Source organism: Echeneis naucrates, chromosome 22 (assembly GCF_900963305.1).
Source record: "Echeneis naucrates chromosome 22, fEcheNa1.1, whole genome shotgun sequence".
NCBI classification, from domain to species: Eukaryota; Metazoa; Chordata; class Actinopteri; order Carangiformes; family Echeneidae; genus Echeneis; species Echeneis naucrates.
The window spans coordinates 4,855,351-4,872,880 of NC_042532.1; positions in this window are offsets into that span (position 1 = coordinate 4,855,351).

Here is a 17,530-nt window from a genome sequence, read left to right on the forward strand (position 1 = left end):
TGCTGGGATGGGAGATAAACATGAGCCCGGTGCAGAGGACCCCACACGGCCCATCTTCACATCTGAACTCTTGCTGCTGAAGAGGTCTTCCAGACACTTAAGGGATTTTTTTTCCAAGACTGAAGTACTTCTAAGCTCCTAAATGTTCAGCTTGCCAACTGCTACACTTCTGGTCTGGCCTCAGTGGTGAAGGCTTTAAACCCCTGGTATCTACCAGCTCACTCCTCTTCCCACAGCGTGCAGCTCTGACTGAAAAAGCCTCGGCAGAGCTAGCACTGCTGCAGATTCCCCCCCCCCCCTTCGCAAGCATCCATCTGCTTGTTGCCATATGTTTGACACAATCTGCTCTCTGGTGATGTGCTCCAGAGTTGTACACTTGGTCAGGTAGACATATCTTACAAGTAGTGGCAGCATTATGGTCCTTGGCTGCATGTTATAGCTGTAAACCAGGCGTCCTACAGCCAGCTTCAGGTGCCTCCCGCCAAGTGTCATGGGAGTGAAAGGCGGTGGTGGAGCCTGAGCGCCAGGTGCAGATATTGGTCATGGCCGTAAGGTGCACCAAACGGATTGGGCAATGTTCCTCTGAGCTCCAGCTCATACCAGTCGTATCGTCTATCAGCGCATCAAAGGCAAATTAGTCTTGTTCAAGTCAAATCTGAGTTTCTAAGAACACATCACTAAAGTTCTCATTCGAAAAGCTCAGTCCAATGGGCCACTGTAACTCCTCTCTGCTCTAAACCACAAGTTGCTATATACAGTATATATATATATATATAAAAAAAAAAAAAATGCAGCAGCTAGTCCTTCCTTGGCATTTATAAGACATTATCCGAATCCTCTCCCACACGAAAGAAGCATTGTTTGATAAGTCTTTATTTATAAAAATGAGTGAGTGTAAGAAATGTGACACTTCTTACAGCAAACCAAATTTAACAACTGATGCAAAGATGGTGACCTTCCTATGATTTTACCAATTATCATCTTTCTTTTTTTTTTAAATAAAGAGTCCAGGCTGCACAAAAGGCATTTTAACCCCCAGGCAGAGGCTCAGGCAGTGGCGCTTGAAGGGTGCACTCGACGTGAAACGACCTGCATGAGAACACAGCGACTTCTGTTAGAAGTCATTTTTATAAATTTGCCTTAGTCACATATCACCTTTTTAAAATTGTGCTTTTATCATTTTTATTGTGTGCTGCTGTATTCCTGATACAAGTATCTTTTATTGCATTGAAGCACATTGCCCATCTTCTCTCTAACTTTATTTGTCCTGCTTTTGCTTGACCCTCACTACAAAGCTATCACAGGTTTAGGCAGGACTGAAGAACAGCACAACAGCAGGAGCATAGATATAAAAAGTCAAGCAACAGGAATTTTCTCAACGGTCAGAGTTCAGTTAGTGCCTCTGCCAGGATGTGAACCCTCTTCTGTGGCGTGACAGCCACTGATAATACCAGTCACTGACAGGACAGGCTGGCTGAGGCGGCAGCAGAAACAGAGTCTCAAAAGAAGTAGCAGGCAACTCCTCCCAGGTTAGCCAGAGCCACCAGAACCAGGAGACACACAGGATGAGGTCAGGGCAGAGACGATGAGACGTGCTCAGGGGCAGGAAGAGTCAATACCTGGCGATCAGGCTGGAGAGTAGTGCGTGACACAACAACCTTCTGGTGGTGTCGGTGAGGATCTGGGCCAGTTGACGTACTGGCCGGCTGATGAGCGGAGAAGAGCTTCAGCTGGGAAGACCAGGTGCAGGAGATTGAGACTGATGAGGCAGGAGGTGAGCGAGCGTGACACAAGCTTTTGTTTGCATTGCTTTCGACCTTATTATCTATGTCTGATTTGAATTGAATTTTGTCAGTGCACTTTGTGAAATGTTGCTGTATCAGTAATTATTATCCCCTCTGATTGGTGGGTTGGGGTTAGAATGTGTCTGTAAGTGGTGCTGCCTTTTTCCTCCAGCAAGACATTTTGAAAGCCGCTGCACATGTTTGAAAGACAAATACTTTATATCCCTGTGTTCAGCAGAGTGTCCCGTTCAGGAAAACAAAGCTTTAGCTGGAAGGATTTCATAGTGTTTGATTGCTAAGCTAGAGTTCAGCTGAATCCATGTCTTACAAAAAGGGGTGGTGCAAAGATAAATGAACCCAAAAGATTCGGGAGTCTTTTACAGAGATCAGAGACAAGGTTTTTAATACAGAAACAGTTGGTACACGGATAATCCAGCAGATCAGGCGAACAAATCCAAGCGAGTAAGGCAAGACACAAGGTCAATGATGAAACAGGCCAAGAAAACACGCCAAGGCAGAACATGAGGAAAAGGCTGGACCACTTGTTCCTGGAGAAATGGACAGAGGACAAAGTAAAGGGCAGGTATATACGCACAAGGGAGGCAAACGCAATCAGAAAACACATTAGAGCATATAATCACGAGGGAGGGAAGACAGACAGGAAGTGAAGACACCTCAGTGTGGGAGGTGGGTTTGACACAATGTCTCATTCAGTGGAGATGGCAATCCCTGGGTACAGGCGGACACGCGCTGCTGATTTACATCACTTATTGAGGTGACCAAGGTGTTTATCAACCACTCTTATATCTGACATTTCTAATATCCCCATAGATACTACTCCGACGCTTCATACAAGACAGATTCAAACACCCTTTAAAAGAAATGTGCTTCAGCTCAGTTTTGGTTAGGAATGAATTCAGTATTTAATTTCAATTTGGCATTCAGACTTTCTCCACATTGACACATAGGATGCTTCATCTTATTATTGTATTATTGAATTATTGTTTCTAAACAGCCAGCAGCCCAGTTTAACATCGACTTTCACAGACGCTTTGATTCCCACCAGAGTGTAAATCTATTGCATTCCAAAAAAAGATTTTATTAATAGGGCAGCACGTCAGCATAGTGTTAGGCGTTGTTGTTCCACAGTAAGAAGGTCACAGGTTCGGTTTCCGGCCTGGGGCCTTTCTGTACCACCCACCGTCCGAAGACATGCATGTTTAGGTTGATTGGTTAAGTGATTAATTAATTAATGAACTGAGTGTGCGTGTGAGCGGTTGTTGGTCTCTGTGTGTTGGCCCTGTGATGGACTGGTGAACTGTCCAGGGTGACCCCCTCCCTCACCCAGAGTGAGCTGGGATTGGCTCCAGCACTCATGATGAAGATGAATGAATGAATAAATGGGTATTTTATTTATAAATGTTCAAACTTTCCCCCCACATTCAAAAACATAACAAAATATTTTAAAATGGGAAAAAAAAATTCACTATATAACACATTATCATAAAAAGGAAAGCATGTTGCAGCCAGTAGTTTATATATTAGTGACCTCACCGAACAAGAGGTTGAGGTCCCATGAGGCACATGTCTGTTCCTTCTAAGCCTCTGAAGATGTTACTTCCCTGAACCATGTGAGGAAATAAGGGGGGCTGGTAGCGTTCATTTTCTTGATGGGAATGATCCTCTTTGCATTAAAAACAGCAAATGTGACAGAGCTTTAGAATAATGCAAAATCTAGCAACTGCAAGGCTTTGAGCTGAATCCCTGTGATGCAGCATTGCTTGAACCCTAAATGGGTGAGAGTCAGCGGAGGTAAAGCCGATGACGCATGTGTGTGATTATTCTAATGTTACATAAATGGCACCTCCAGTACAGTGCGTGAACTGGAGGAGCTGCAGATAACTAAATCAAATCATTTAACCTCTGATGCCTTAAGCTGTAAGTCTATTGCTCGACCAACTTCTTCTGGCTTTTTGCTACGTATAATTCCCCTGCTCTCTATAGCTCCCTTCCCTGCCTTTCTTTATCGTCCTGTCCTATGGAGGCATTAAAATGTGCAAGTTCTGCACAGCAGTGCTGATTGTGAGGATTTGGTGGATGTTCGATAAGTTTGTTCACTGGGCTGAAAAAGTTTGAGAAGATTTTTAATAAAACACAGTCTCAGTTGATTTATTTATTTGATCCACACTCCCCAGGAGCCAAAATTCATATGTGAGAGGCTCCAAGTTGACTGATTGGTAATGCTCGTGCAAACAGCGAGCTACAGAGGGCTTATGAGCTGTGTTGAACTTTTTCCCCCCAAATTTTCTGTTTCATAAAGATAACCATCCATCCAGAATAACCTGGTTCCAGTCTGGCTCATCTTTTAAAGCTCGCAACTTAAGACCTGCTCGGTTTGTCAGGGTCACCCAAGTTAGTTTTGACTCTGTGCCTCACTTTGCTGAGCCTCCTTCATTAAACCCCACCTCTGTTCGACCACATCATCCTCCCAACTCTTCTTTCCTGAAGCTTGGAACGGCACACGTTTGGGTTAAAAAGCAAATTTATCTTAATAGAAACCACAAAGGCACGCCGCTCTCTTCAGATATACGGCCACTGCCCTCAGATTTGCCTGCAGCATCTCTAAGATTAAAGGGAACTGTCCGTACAGATTCTTCCTGTCATGCTCTTGACACTGCTTCCTGAACCCTGACTGAGGACAACGGACAAAATCAATCTTAGCTCATTAACAGATCTTGTGTTTGAACAGGTGTTAGAAGAGTTCAGCCAAAGGATGAGAAAACTTTGTTTTGCAAAGGATTGGTGATAACCCAGAGCCATCAGTATTGGTGGTTAACCATGTATGAACTGTTACATAAAATGTACATTTTCCAGAGAGGCTATAATTGTGTGCGCAGACAATGGACTTTTCGCACATTGAATAATGCATTTATGAGTGTGCATGAATAATGCATGGCATGCATAATTCAGCGTTCAGTTACAATAGTTTAAACTTCTTAACATTACATCATTTAAATCACGCAGCGGGCCTTGGTTTGTCGTTGCATTTTATCCCACTGTCAGCGATTGGACGGACAACAGCTCTTCAAGCTCACTTCGGGCAAATGGAAACTTTCAGTTACACATGGCGAGCTGACCTACGGTCTGGCTTCAGAAACCAAGTTTATTTATTCAGCCAGTCTGTGAAATAAAAAGAAGCTTCAGTCCACCCACAGCGGGGATGAGGAACATCAGCTAACCTTCTAACAGAGCAGCAATTTTAGGTGAACTAACACCTCAGGTGAGATACTGCATGGCGATATGGACTGGAGACTACTGAATGGACTAATTTGTGAAAAAAAAAAAAAAAAGGATCTTCGGTGAAATGACTACATCTTTAAGCAGAAATACTGAAATCGATTTAAAAAAAAAAAATCCTTTTGAAAATGAGAAATCCATGGATACTGCAGTATTGACTATTCCATCGTGTCACAGTGGGCATTTCTTTTTGACTCACTTTTTAGACACACAACAGCCATGACTGCATGGCTGCAAAGGGGCTCACAGGGGGTGAATAAAATTATATTAGCTGCTGGGCTGTAGAATTGTTAGGTTGAAGGAGCCATTTGGGGCTCCAGAATCGTGGGTCATTCATATTGTTTGTGGACAATTTTGGGTGAGCCACAGTTTAATCACATCTGTAGCTTCATCTGTAAAATATAAATGAATACTCGTGATAAGTCAAATATAGTAAAACCTCAACATAAAAAAATACAAAATGAAGTGTGAACTCTAACTTTCCAACTAATTGCAGCCAAGAAAACACCCACAGATTGCGCTGTGTGAGCCAGTGGTGGCAGCGAGAAGGCAAAGTTTACACTTTATAAAGGATTTCATAATCTGCGGCGAGAGTGTGAATTAATAGGTTCGCGTAGGCAAACTTAACAAAGTGCCTCTGACTGCCTTCTCTTGCCTCAGCAGCCTGACTCTTATGTACTGTGGTGTGTAGTTCCATCTGCAAAAACAGCTTGGGAAAAAGATTTATGAAACAAAGATGAAAACTGCAAAAGCGTGATCAAGGAAGACATTAAAGACATTCAGATATGCTGCGTAATTATAAAACAATGTGCTATGATGAATATTTAGTTTAACATGGTTAGCTTTCATAAAAACTGATCTACAAAAAAAAAAAAAATCTAACTGCCACACACTTCAGGTTGACAAATAAAAAACAGTGGGTGTCAAGATGATTAATTAGTTTTTACCCAGCGGGACGTGATACTGTGTCAGTAACAAACTCTGCTCAGTGTAATGACAGTGATTTGATGATCAGTGAAAGCAGTCGAGAGGTTGGATGGTTAGTGTTATAGGAAACATCGACATGTTTGTGCCGCAGCGAGATCCAGACTCAGCCGTGAGCTGATTGTACTGTTTGTTAACTCCGACTGACAGCAGGTGACACGGTTCATGGTTGTGCGCCCCCCCCCCCCCCCCCCCCCCCCCCCCCCCCCCCCCCCCTTACGTTATGGATGGTGATGATTGTTTTAATCCGGTTGTGGTGTTGGCTGATTATTTCACTCATAGGATAGAAAGAAGCTTTATTTTCACTGGATAAAACGTAGATAACAGAAGCAGGACCCTCTTCAAGGCCCTCATCACGCTGATTGTACTGCTGTAGAATAAATTCTTAGAGTTAACACAAAAAGCCCGGAGCTGTTGGGCCCAGCAATCTCTGTTTAACCTGTTTGTCATCAAACCGTTGCCTTTGATTCATTTGAATCTTTCAAGAGTTAGTGTCATTTCTCACTTAGCCATTCAAGTTGCCTTTGTGCTATTTGGTGCTATATGTATTGTTTTAGAAGCGTAACAGGTACTGAATCTGTCTGAATTGGTTGTCTTATCTCAGCAGCTAAAATCCACATATCTACTCTCTGCAGGTATCGAGCAGCGCTGCAAGAACTAGAACTGGTGAACAGTAAGTAAGTGAAAACCACAACATCTACACACATTCATCTTCTACCGCTTATCCATTTCCGGGCCACGGGTGATGCTGGAGCCAATCCCAGCTCACTCTGGACAGGTCACCAGTCCATCACAGGGCCAACACACAGAGACAGGCAGAGACCAACAACCACTCACACTCACACTCAGACCTACAGACAGTTTAGAGTCACCAGTTGACCAAACATGATGTCTTTGGACGGTGGGAGGAAACCGGAGTAGCTGGAGGGAACCCACACAGGCACAGGGAGAACATGCGAACACCACACAGAAAGGCCCCAGGGCAGGAATCGAACTCACAACCATCTTAATGTGGGGCAGCAGCGCTAACTACTACTGCTGTGCTGCCATTAAATCCCCGCTGAGGAGTAAAAATATCATGTGAATGAAAATTATCCATCCTGTTATCCAGTATAAAGAACAGAAAAGCATAAATCCACACACCCAGTCGTGCAGGCTTTAATATTTGATTTTTCTCTCCATGTGGAACAGAGGCGTGGAAAAGTTTTAACTCTCCACCTGGCTTCAAATATTATTATCTTCATACTTCCATTTCCTTTGTAAGAGAATGGAATAAAGTGATCCACCAGTCTCCGGAGGCAATTGCACTCCCACAATACCTCAGCACATCTGTCAGAGAACCCCTGGATGTGGCTCTGCCGGAGTTCCCTGGTGAATTTCTATAAACCCCTGCATGCTTTGTCCCATTTGGGCTGAGCAAACCCCAGGAGATGAAGGGGCAAAGGGCACCGCAAGATGTGCTTCAGCTGCCAATAGGAAATGTCAGTTCCTCTCACAGAGGAGGAATAACAAATAGCCTCTTGAGCATCTTGACAAGCGATGGTGGCTGCAGCACACTTACTTCGCCCCTATGTCCATAGAGAATTATGCGTGACAAGAGAATTAACCGCCTCCTGCTATCTGGGAAATTCATCTCAACCAGCGCCTGACGAGATTCTGACAAGAGTTTCTTCCATATTTCATCACATTTCACAAGTAACGCAGCCATACCAGCATCACAAGTAATAAAAAGGACAAGATTTGACATTATTTACCTTCCATCTGAAAGCTGAGCATCAGCCTGTTATTTATGTCGGTGCATTGGCAGGGCGGTGAATAATTTTCCATTTTTAATACAGCATTTTACTTGTTAGACCGAAAACCCATCACACACCAATGACTGTTGAGTCACCAGTTGAAATTGGGCACCATACACAACTTGTTTTGCTTTTTTTTTTTTTATTATTATTTTCCCTACTACTCCTAAATTGTTGCCAAAAGTAATTTCCCACAACTGCAACCCCTTTTAGAACCTTTGAAAAATATTTCTGGCAGCACACAAACAGATGCACATCAAAAGGAAAAATAAGCACTGATGGCACTTGACATTTTAATTTGAACCATCTTGGTGACACAGAAATTACATTCATTCTACACAGTGGCTGCACTTTCTTTACCGTGTAGGTCGGCGCCGCGTCCACCTGTAAATTGCCAGAAAATATTTGAACAGTTTCATCTCAAAAACTTCAAAAAAAACGACATCTATGCCCCAAGGCTCCAAACTAAACTTGATCACGACTTCCAACTCATGGGAGGTATTAGACTATATTTCTTAAAAGTGCAGATTTCAAATTTTTCTACTTATTAATATTAAACATTATGATGAACAATATGAATCACCGCTATGTCTCACTCTGTGGGTTGTCATACTTTCCATTCTGGTTTGTGCCCTGCTGTTTTGAAGCTGTCATTTTTCTTTTCTTTCTTTCTTTTTTTTTTTTTTTTTTTTTTGTTTTTAAACCAGAAGAAACCATTTTTGGTAGAGGGTGAAGCTGAGGAGGAGTGATGGTTGGAGCTGACCTGCTCTGTATCTTTTCTGAGTAGCCACACAGTATCCACGTCCTCATTCATACTCTGTATTTTCCTCAAAATCATTTTGAAAAAAAAAAAACAAAACAAAACAAAAATAGCTTCATGTCGTGCTGCTAATACATCAAGTGACTTCAATGCAATCCGACTCCTTTTTAAAAACCTGTGGTCTTGCTCTTTGCTGGTCATGATATAGAATGCAGGTTTAGCGCTCCTCATGGCTTCACTTTACAAACTTGGAAACCTGTAGACAGTCTGTGGTTTTAAAAGGAGACACACTCAGCAGGTCGGTGGATCCATGGTGACAGTGGCAAAATCCTGCACACTGTCTAACTTGCAAAACAATCCCTTTAGAGTAGAGACTGACCCAACAGTGTGTAACATGATGTCAGCGTGGCCTGCTGTGAGCATGTTATTGAGTCAAAAGCTTAGATTGCAAGAATCTGTCTCTCTTCTCGCTCTGAAAATACTCTGGAACAATCTTGTGGGGTAGCGTGCTGAACAACTTTAGCTTTAACGTTGGTTTACATATTTAAGTCTATGCTGTCCAAAGTGTCTGGAAAAAACGTTTGAAAGCCCTCAAACATGCGCGGCAAAGATGCAAAAACTGAAAAAGAGACAAATGTGTTCAGTCACACATTCCTAAAATAACAGCCGACTGCAGGTCTTCACCTCTTCTGGTTCTGACCCTTTGATTTTCACAAGGCACAATGTCACAGCTGGGGAAAACAGAGTGGAAGGAAAGGTCACGGTTAACTCAGACGTAGACAGCTACAAAGTTTAACATAAGGAGAGCAGAGGTGGCTTGCAGGACCTGCACTTCAGCATTCGTTGTTTTCTCATTGGAGCTGCAGGTTTTCCTTCTGCGTACACAGAATAAATGCTGGCAAAGGCCTGGAGGCTCTTGACCCGGCAACCTTTCCTTCAGCCCCTCAATCACTCCAACCTTTTGCAGCCCTTACACAAACATTGTCCTCAGCCCACTATAATGTTGTCTCTGATAATAACAGCTGGGGAGATGAGTGAGTCGTAACAGAGGTCTCTATTCCAGTGAGTGCTTTCTTGCTTAGCTTGTAAATTTGCATCACGCTCCAGCAGTTCGTGTTAAAAGTGGAGGCAGTTGAGTCCCGGTTAGAGTGTTTATAATCAGCATTACTGCAAGCCGCTGATGATCACAATCACATTCAGCCGCGATAAACAACGTCCTTGTGTCGAGGAGGTGAGCAAAATTACACAGCAGGCACACACACGCACGCACTCTCACTGTCAGTCACACAACAATGCACATCAAAAGAATCGTATGTTTGCAGTTGTTGTCTCAGGGCAGTTGGGAAGGAGAGTGTTTGAGGCAGCTTCTTTGCAGGAAATTGCCTTGGCTATCAGGCTGTGACTAATACACAATGTTGAACAAATGTAAAATTAATTCTAAAATATTATTTATTCGAACTCCTCTGGACTCCTGCAGAAATCAAGCCACTTTTATACATAGTGGTTTGAAATTAATGAATCTGCCGACAGCTCCGTTATTCATATTTTAATACACAGCCTATGTGGAGTCAAAAGTAACACCATATAAATACTGACTGAGAGTTTTGTCTGATAATTTTTTTCTTTAACCCTGATAATTTTTTTTCTCCACTCTGAATGATAATAAACGTGAGAATTTGCAGAAATCACCTCCTACACAATCCCTTGTTAAATAAATTCTCGCTTTGTCCTTTTGACTTTGTTTGACTATAAAGTTATGATTTAATTTTAACTTATGTGATTTGTGTCTTCAAATTGTATTTGTTTTTGAGCCTTTATCTGAATACACGTGTTGGTTCTGTTCAGCGGGCTACAGCTAACTCCCCATCTGAAGCATGGAACATTAATGCAGCATTTTAGTAATTACAAAGGAAAACGGTTCTGATAAAGGAATCAAATCTGCAAAGTTGACATTGATACATTCAAGACATTGAATGAAGCCAAAGAAGAATTATCGGCATTCAATTGTTTGCATTTCTGGAACGGGAATGTAAGGGAAGGGATGGCAATTATTCCACAGTATTTACAGACAGACACACAGCTTCCTGTAATCTAAGATACTGGCTCAATAAAGGAGATTGTATGGCACACTGTTGGGTGAAGTCGCGCTTCTTTTAAAACCATTCACTGCCTACAGAAATGAATGTTAGTTTCAAATTTTTTAAAATGAAGCCAATGCTGGGGAGCCCTAAACCTTCACTCTATTAAATAACCATCAGGGGTGACTCCACTGGTTTTAAAAAAAGAGTCCGATTGTATTGAAGTCTATGGGAAAATGTCCATACTGTCACTTGACTTACCCATTCATTTGTTCATCTTCTACCGTTTATCTGTTTCTGGGTCATAGGGGGTGCTGGAGCCAATCCCTGCTCACTCTGGGTGGGGGCGGGGTCACCCTGGGCAGGTCGCCAGTCCATCACAGGGCCAACACACAGAGACAGACAGAGACCAACAACCACTCACACTCACACTCAGACCTACAGACAGTTTAGAGTCACCAGTTAACCCAAACATGATGTCTTTGGATGGTGGGAGAAAACCAGAGTACTTGGAGGAAGCCCATGTAGGCACAGGGAGAACAAACACCGCACAGAAAGGCCCCAGGCTGGGGAATCAAACAGGCGGCCTTCTTATTGTGGGTCAACAGCACTAACCACCATGTTGCCGTGCTGCCCTCACTGGATTTCTTTTTTACAATTTCCCTAATGAATTTATGGTCTCAGTCTCTAGTTTCAAGTTTTGAACATGTTCTTTTTTAAAATGACATTCCTATTTATAAAAAAATAGACCGTAAAGCAGGGTATGGGCTAGAGGGCGTGGCTACTGTGTGATTGACAGACAGTACCACAGAGCATGTCAGATTCAGCCCTCAGTCCTCCCGAGCTCAACCTTTTCCACCAAATATGGTTTCTACCGCTTTCTTAAAACCAAGATGATAATGGCCAAAGTACAAACAGGAGGCTTCAAGATGTCCGTTCATCAACCAACATCATAATGGGATTTTTTTTTTTTTTTTGCATTATGTTAATCTTGAGAAGCTTTCTGTGTCCCCTCTGAAAGCCTGAACCTTTGCATACAATACCCGGAGGAGCACCGTGTCTGAACACTAAATGTCCAAATCAGTTGAAGGGCTCATTAAACCGACTTTACTCTGTCAGCTCCTGTGTATGAAGTTTGCATAATGTCTGATCATAGGGATGTGTGAATACAGCTGTCCTTTACAAGCTAGTTCACAGAAAGTTAGTGGGTTTGTTTGTGATATTTCTATCCTGCTTCCTGCTGGACACTGTTGAGTTCAGCAGTTTTTTTTTGTTTTTTTTTTTTTTAGTAGGCATAATCTCAGCTTGCCTGAACAACCTCTAGGTGGTGTGCTGCGCGTTTTAATCAGACACTGTGTGGAATTACTCAGTTTGATCTTATATTTTGCTGACTGCAATTTAATAATAGGAGCAACAAGCCATATCCTGCAGTGCTGGAATAATAGTGTTTCTCTATTTGTATGGTTCAAGTGGTTAAAATGCTTTTCCCAGCACATCCAGCTTCACACTCAGTGCTGAAGCGTGATGTAGTTTTATATGTTTTATCATATTTTATAGGTTTTACTGTGTAACAATGAGTCAGCTTGAAAATTTAAATCAGCATCAGATCGTTGGGCCAACATTTGCCCGCAGATGTAAAAATCCACTAGACCGTTGCCATCTAATTTTGAGAAGCTCATTTTAGTCTCTATAACACCTGAAATCAAGAACCTGACTTTTACATAACTACCTCAAATAACCAAATGTCAACGATATTAAGGAGTTAGTGTGATTACTTATTCATTGTCCGTGGGTGGGTTGGTGAACCGATCCTCTGCTCTGCTTGATGCTTCCTCCCACAGGAGAGAGGAGACAGAGGACTGACAGAGGGGGTTAGGGTGTGGAGGTGGGTGGGCGGTGGGGTTGTCTTAAGATAAGGCTAGATACATTTATTGAATTGCATTAGTAAGTCAACAGCATACAGATGTTGATTATCCGGAGCAATGAAATTATTAGAACTGTCACCTCCGCTTTCCCCAAGTCAGACAGGACAGGCTGATGTTGTCATCCAGGGAAAAACTGGAAATTGGATTCTTATTTCTGCAAACATTTTTCAGAGCAAGCTGTTGGGTGTCAGATATTTGTTCAGTTAAACCTCAGTGGGGAAACAGTTTATGAGTGAGGATGTCAAAGAAACGAGAGTATGGCAAAAAAAAAAAAAAGAAGAAAAACAATAACAATAACAAAACAAAAAAAAAAAAAAACACAACCCAAAACAAAAACCAAACAAACTGAAAAACTACTTCTTTATTACTTTTGTTCCTCCTGGGGCTCTATCAGATCTTGGCTCTGAGGTTTGAACTTTTTACCGCCACAGCCCTGTCACATGTGGCCCTTCATTATTCCCAATGATTTCTTTTAATTTAACAACACTGAATGTGAATCAAAGCTATTCATTATATATATAAAAAAAAAAGTATTTATGTAGGGTATTTCATACAAAGAGAAAGTGCTTTGCATTAAAAATAGAATTCAAAAAAAGCATAGAAAAATAAAAGAATCATTCAAAATGCATCAAAAAAATAAGAACAAAAGATGGAAGAGTCGGCGCAATTACTAGCAGATGTACACATAAGCCTTTCCAGTTTAATATATAATATATATATATAATAATGTATAATTTTTATACTGTGGAACTACAATAGACTGGAAACCTGTCAAGGGTTTATTCATCCTGGATAAAGAGGGATGGCAACTGGAGCCGATGGGACTGCTGCAGTGTTAACTTGTTTGATAGTTCTCTATTATTTTTTTATTTTTCACTTTTCATTTCAAGTTGAATTTGTGTCAGTTCTGCTGCTGCTAAGCTGCACACGAACTGTTCTTTTTTTTTTACTATCATTATTATTATTATTACTTTTTTTGCACACTCTCAATCATAACTTTTGGAAGTATAACTGGCCGGGGGTGGTGGGAGATGCGCCTTATGCCGACAGCCTATATAGTTCGTGTTTATAGTCACAATGTAGAAACTGAGTAGCGGCCTCACAACATTTCTTTTTTAAATTAGCTGAGCCACTTCACATTCTCTCCACATCAGCCCTGGTGAGGGGAGATGTACCGCTGCAGATTGTGAATCACTGAACTAGCCGGAGTTGCCTCTGAATATTCAGGGGAAAGTGTCCGCTGACCTTGAAGTGGATGTTATTGGTTAAACGTACAGGTCGCTGGGACAATGCAGTCCACACTCTTCTGTGCTTTTTCAGCCCCCAAATATTAGACGTTTTGTTAACAAGGATGGATGCTCCCTGATTGGGTCTTATCAGCCTTGACTTTGGTGGTAAACCCACCATTAAGGAAGAATTACAAGTGTCACTGACCTTGTTGTTGTCTTTTCTCGCAGCTGTTGTGCAGTTAAATTCCTGCAATTTAATGCTGCAACTGTTATCTTGTTATGGACAAGGAATTGGGCTGAAATGAATGAAACCAATAGAGGATTTGTTTTTTTTTTTTAAACATTGATCATTTGTATTAGAATAATTTTAAGTCGGGCAGCACAGTGGAATAGTGGTTAGCGCTGTTGCGTTGTTTTCCCCACGCCTGGGTGGGTTTCCTCTGGGTACCAAAGACATCATGTTTGGGTTAACTGGTGACTCTAAACTGTCTGTAGGTCTGAATGTGAGTGTGAGTGGTTGTTGGTCTCCGTCTGTCTCTGTGTGTTGGCCCTGTGACGGTGCACCCCGCCCTCACCCAGAGTGAGCTGGGATTGGATTGAAGATGAATGATAATACAAAGACACATAGTTTCACAGCAGACACGCTGGACCAATATCAAGTAATGGACTGTATACACTGGCATATTTTCAGAAGTGCAGTGATTCATATGCGCATCTTCAGTGTGTCCAATGAAATAAGGAGAAGCATCTTTAATGTAGTTGTTGGATTTTGAGACAATATCTGAGTGACCAACAAAAGTGAAATTATACGACGGTGTCTGTCAAGGTTAAGCTATTCAGCACCCTGTCGCTTGTTCAGTTGGAAGACTTATTTAGTAAACAAAAATGACTTTCAGGAGAAGGCAGACTTGAATATATATGGGTTGGAAAGCGTAACTGAAAAAAAGTAACACACATCAGGGCAGCAGGGAAAACAAGGCAAAGGCAGGAAGTGAAACATTTAACAGAAACACAATAAAGATTAAAAAGAAAATAAAAAGAAAGGAAGTAAGCAATAAATACAAAGTTCCAAACAAGAGTCCCATCAGTGAAAGGCTGCGACAGTGACTACTAACTATGACCACCGGCCCATAGTGATTGGACTGGATTCATATGATAAAGTAAGAGAGACTTTTTGGTTTATTGGCTGAATGGGTCCTATTTACACGATTTGAGTAAGTGGATAGAAGCACAACAGGAAGCATGGGATGTGATGATGAGTAAAAAAGAAAGACCAAATCACCATCTTGATAATGTTAACAAGGCTCCATCCGAAACATCATGCCGGCGATATCGCTTTCTATGATGATGCTTTCTATAGAAAATGAGCACTATTTTCCAGTCTCTGCTTGGTACTCCATCAGGAAAATATTGAATGTTCGGGATGTTTGAGGGAATGTTTCCCTCTTGATGGTAAGAACATTTTGGTGAGAGCTTTTCAAATTGCCAAATGTGAATCATCTGTCTTGACATCACGGACTGAGGTTGCACTGAAAATGGTCGATTCAGTCCAGAGGGAAGACTGGAAAAATGATTTTCTCTCCTGTAAAGAAGATTGAGGACTGAACATTCAGAAAGTAGCGAAAAGCCCAGAGTACAATGCAAGACACATCAATGTGTTGTGGTTGCTGGGTAACTCACAAAGGCGACGGTGCCACTAACAATGATGTGGATTTTTGGTCCCAACTTCCCCTCGCTCATGTTTACTCTTCAGCGCTTGTCACCGGTCCTGATGATCTGTCTGCTATGAAGTAGCATCTTGCCTGAAACTGAGCTCACCAGAGTCCATTAAGTCAAAGCAGATGGTGAACACAGATAATTTGCAAAAAAAAAGAAAAACAATGGTATTTGTCGTATTGTGGCTAAATGTAACGGCCTGCTCATCTTCTTTGTGTTTCCTGCTGTTTTCCTCAATTCTTGGTCACGATAAGTTGTATGGTTTACGGCCAAAAATTTGATAATGGAGAACATACCTGAGGCATATAGCAAATCAAATCAAATCAAATCAGATTTATTTGTATAGTACCAAATCACAACAAGGTTACATCAAGGCACTTTACATATAGAGCAGGTCTAGACCAAACTCTTTATAAAATTATTTAAAGAGACCCAACAGATCCCCCGATGAGCAAGCACTTGGCGACAGTGGCAAGGAAAAACTTCCTTCCTAGGAAAAACCCTAACCCTAACCCTAAACCTCGAGAAGAACCAGGCTCGGGGGGGGGCGGCCATCTGCCTCGACCGGTTGGGTTGAGAGAGAGAGAGAGAGAGAGAGAGAAAGAGGCATGGGGGGAGCAGCAGGCGTTCCAAGAACACGGGCTGGTGATGATTCATCACCTGCAGGATGGGGACAGGGAGAGAGAGGAGAGGAACTGGGAGAAACAGGGATTTCAGAGAAGCATGGTTACTGGTATGTCAGCGCATGTGAGGGCGAGAGAGGTGTTCAGTCCTTCCCCCAGCAGCCTAGGCCTACAGCAGCATAGCTAAAGAGAAGATGGACTTTATAACTATACACTCTGTCATACAGAAAAGTTTTAAGCCTTGAAAATTGCTAAAGAGTTTGCCTCCCGGACCAATAGTGGAAGTTGGTTCCATAGAAGAGGAGCCTGATAACTGAAAGATCTGCCTCCAGATCTACTCTTGGAGACTCTGGGAACCACAACCATAACATAAGTAAACCTCCATCTAGAGAGCCATTAAGAGCTTTATACGTTAGAAGAAGGATTTTAAATTCTATTCTGAATTTTACTGGCAGCCAATGAAGAGCAGCTAACAGGAGAGATGTGATCTCTTTTCCTAGTTCCTGTTAATATTCATGCAGCAGCATTCTGAATTAACTGAAGGCCTTTTAGAGATTTGTTTGGACATCCAGATAGTAATTAGTTACAGAAGTCCAGTCTAGAAGTAACAAATGCATGGACTAGTTTTTCTGCATCATCCTGAGAAAGGATGTTTCTGTTTCTCAGGTGGAAGAGAGCTGTCCTACTGGCTTGTTTTATGTGAGGGACAAAGGACAGGTCCTGGTCAAAGGTTACTCCAAGGTTTCTTACAGTGGAGCTGGAAGCCAAAGTAATACCATTAAGACTGATTAGATAACCAGTGCTATGATGGGCTCTAAATCCTGACTGAAACTCTTCAAGCTAACCATTCCCGTCCAGACGGTCATGTAATTGGTTTGCTGCTGCTTTCTCAATGATTTTAGAAATGAATGGAAGGTTTGATATGGGTCTGTAGTTGGCCAAAACATCTTAAGACTCTGGGGTACATAACCCAAAGATGAGGTCAAATTAATCAGATATAAAATGAACGGCTCAATCCAATAAAAAATCTCTTTAAAGAGAATAGTTGGTACTGGGTCTAACCCAGACAGGTTGACGGTCTGGATGATGAAACTATAGAAGCTAGCTCTGAGAGATTCAGAGGTGAGAATGATTCCAGATGGGAAAGAGGCGTTGCAGTTGATTCAGGAGTTGCTGTATTCAGTAGAAGATCGTTGTCTAATGTAGGTAAGAGCTGATGAATTCTCTCTCTGATTGTTATAATTTTATCTGGAAAAAGTCCTTAAAATCATCACTGCTGAGAGCTGAGAGCTGATGCTGAACTGAGCTATGGCTCTCTGTCAGCCTGGCTACAGTGCT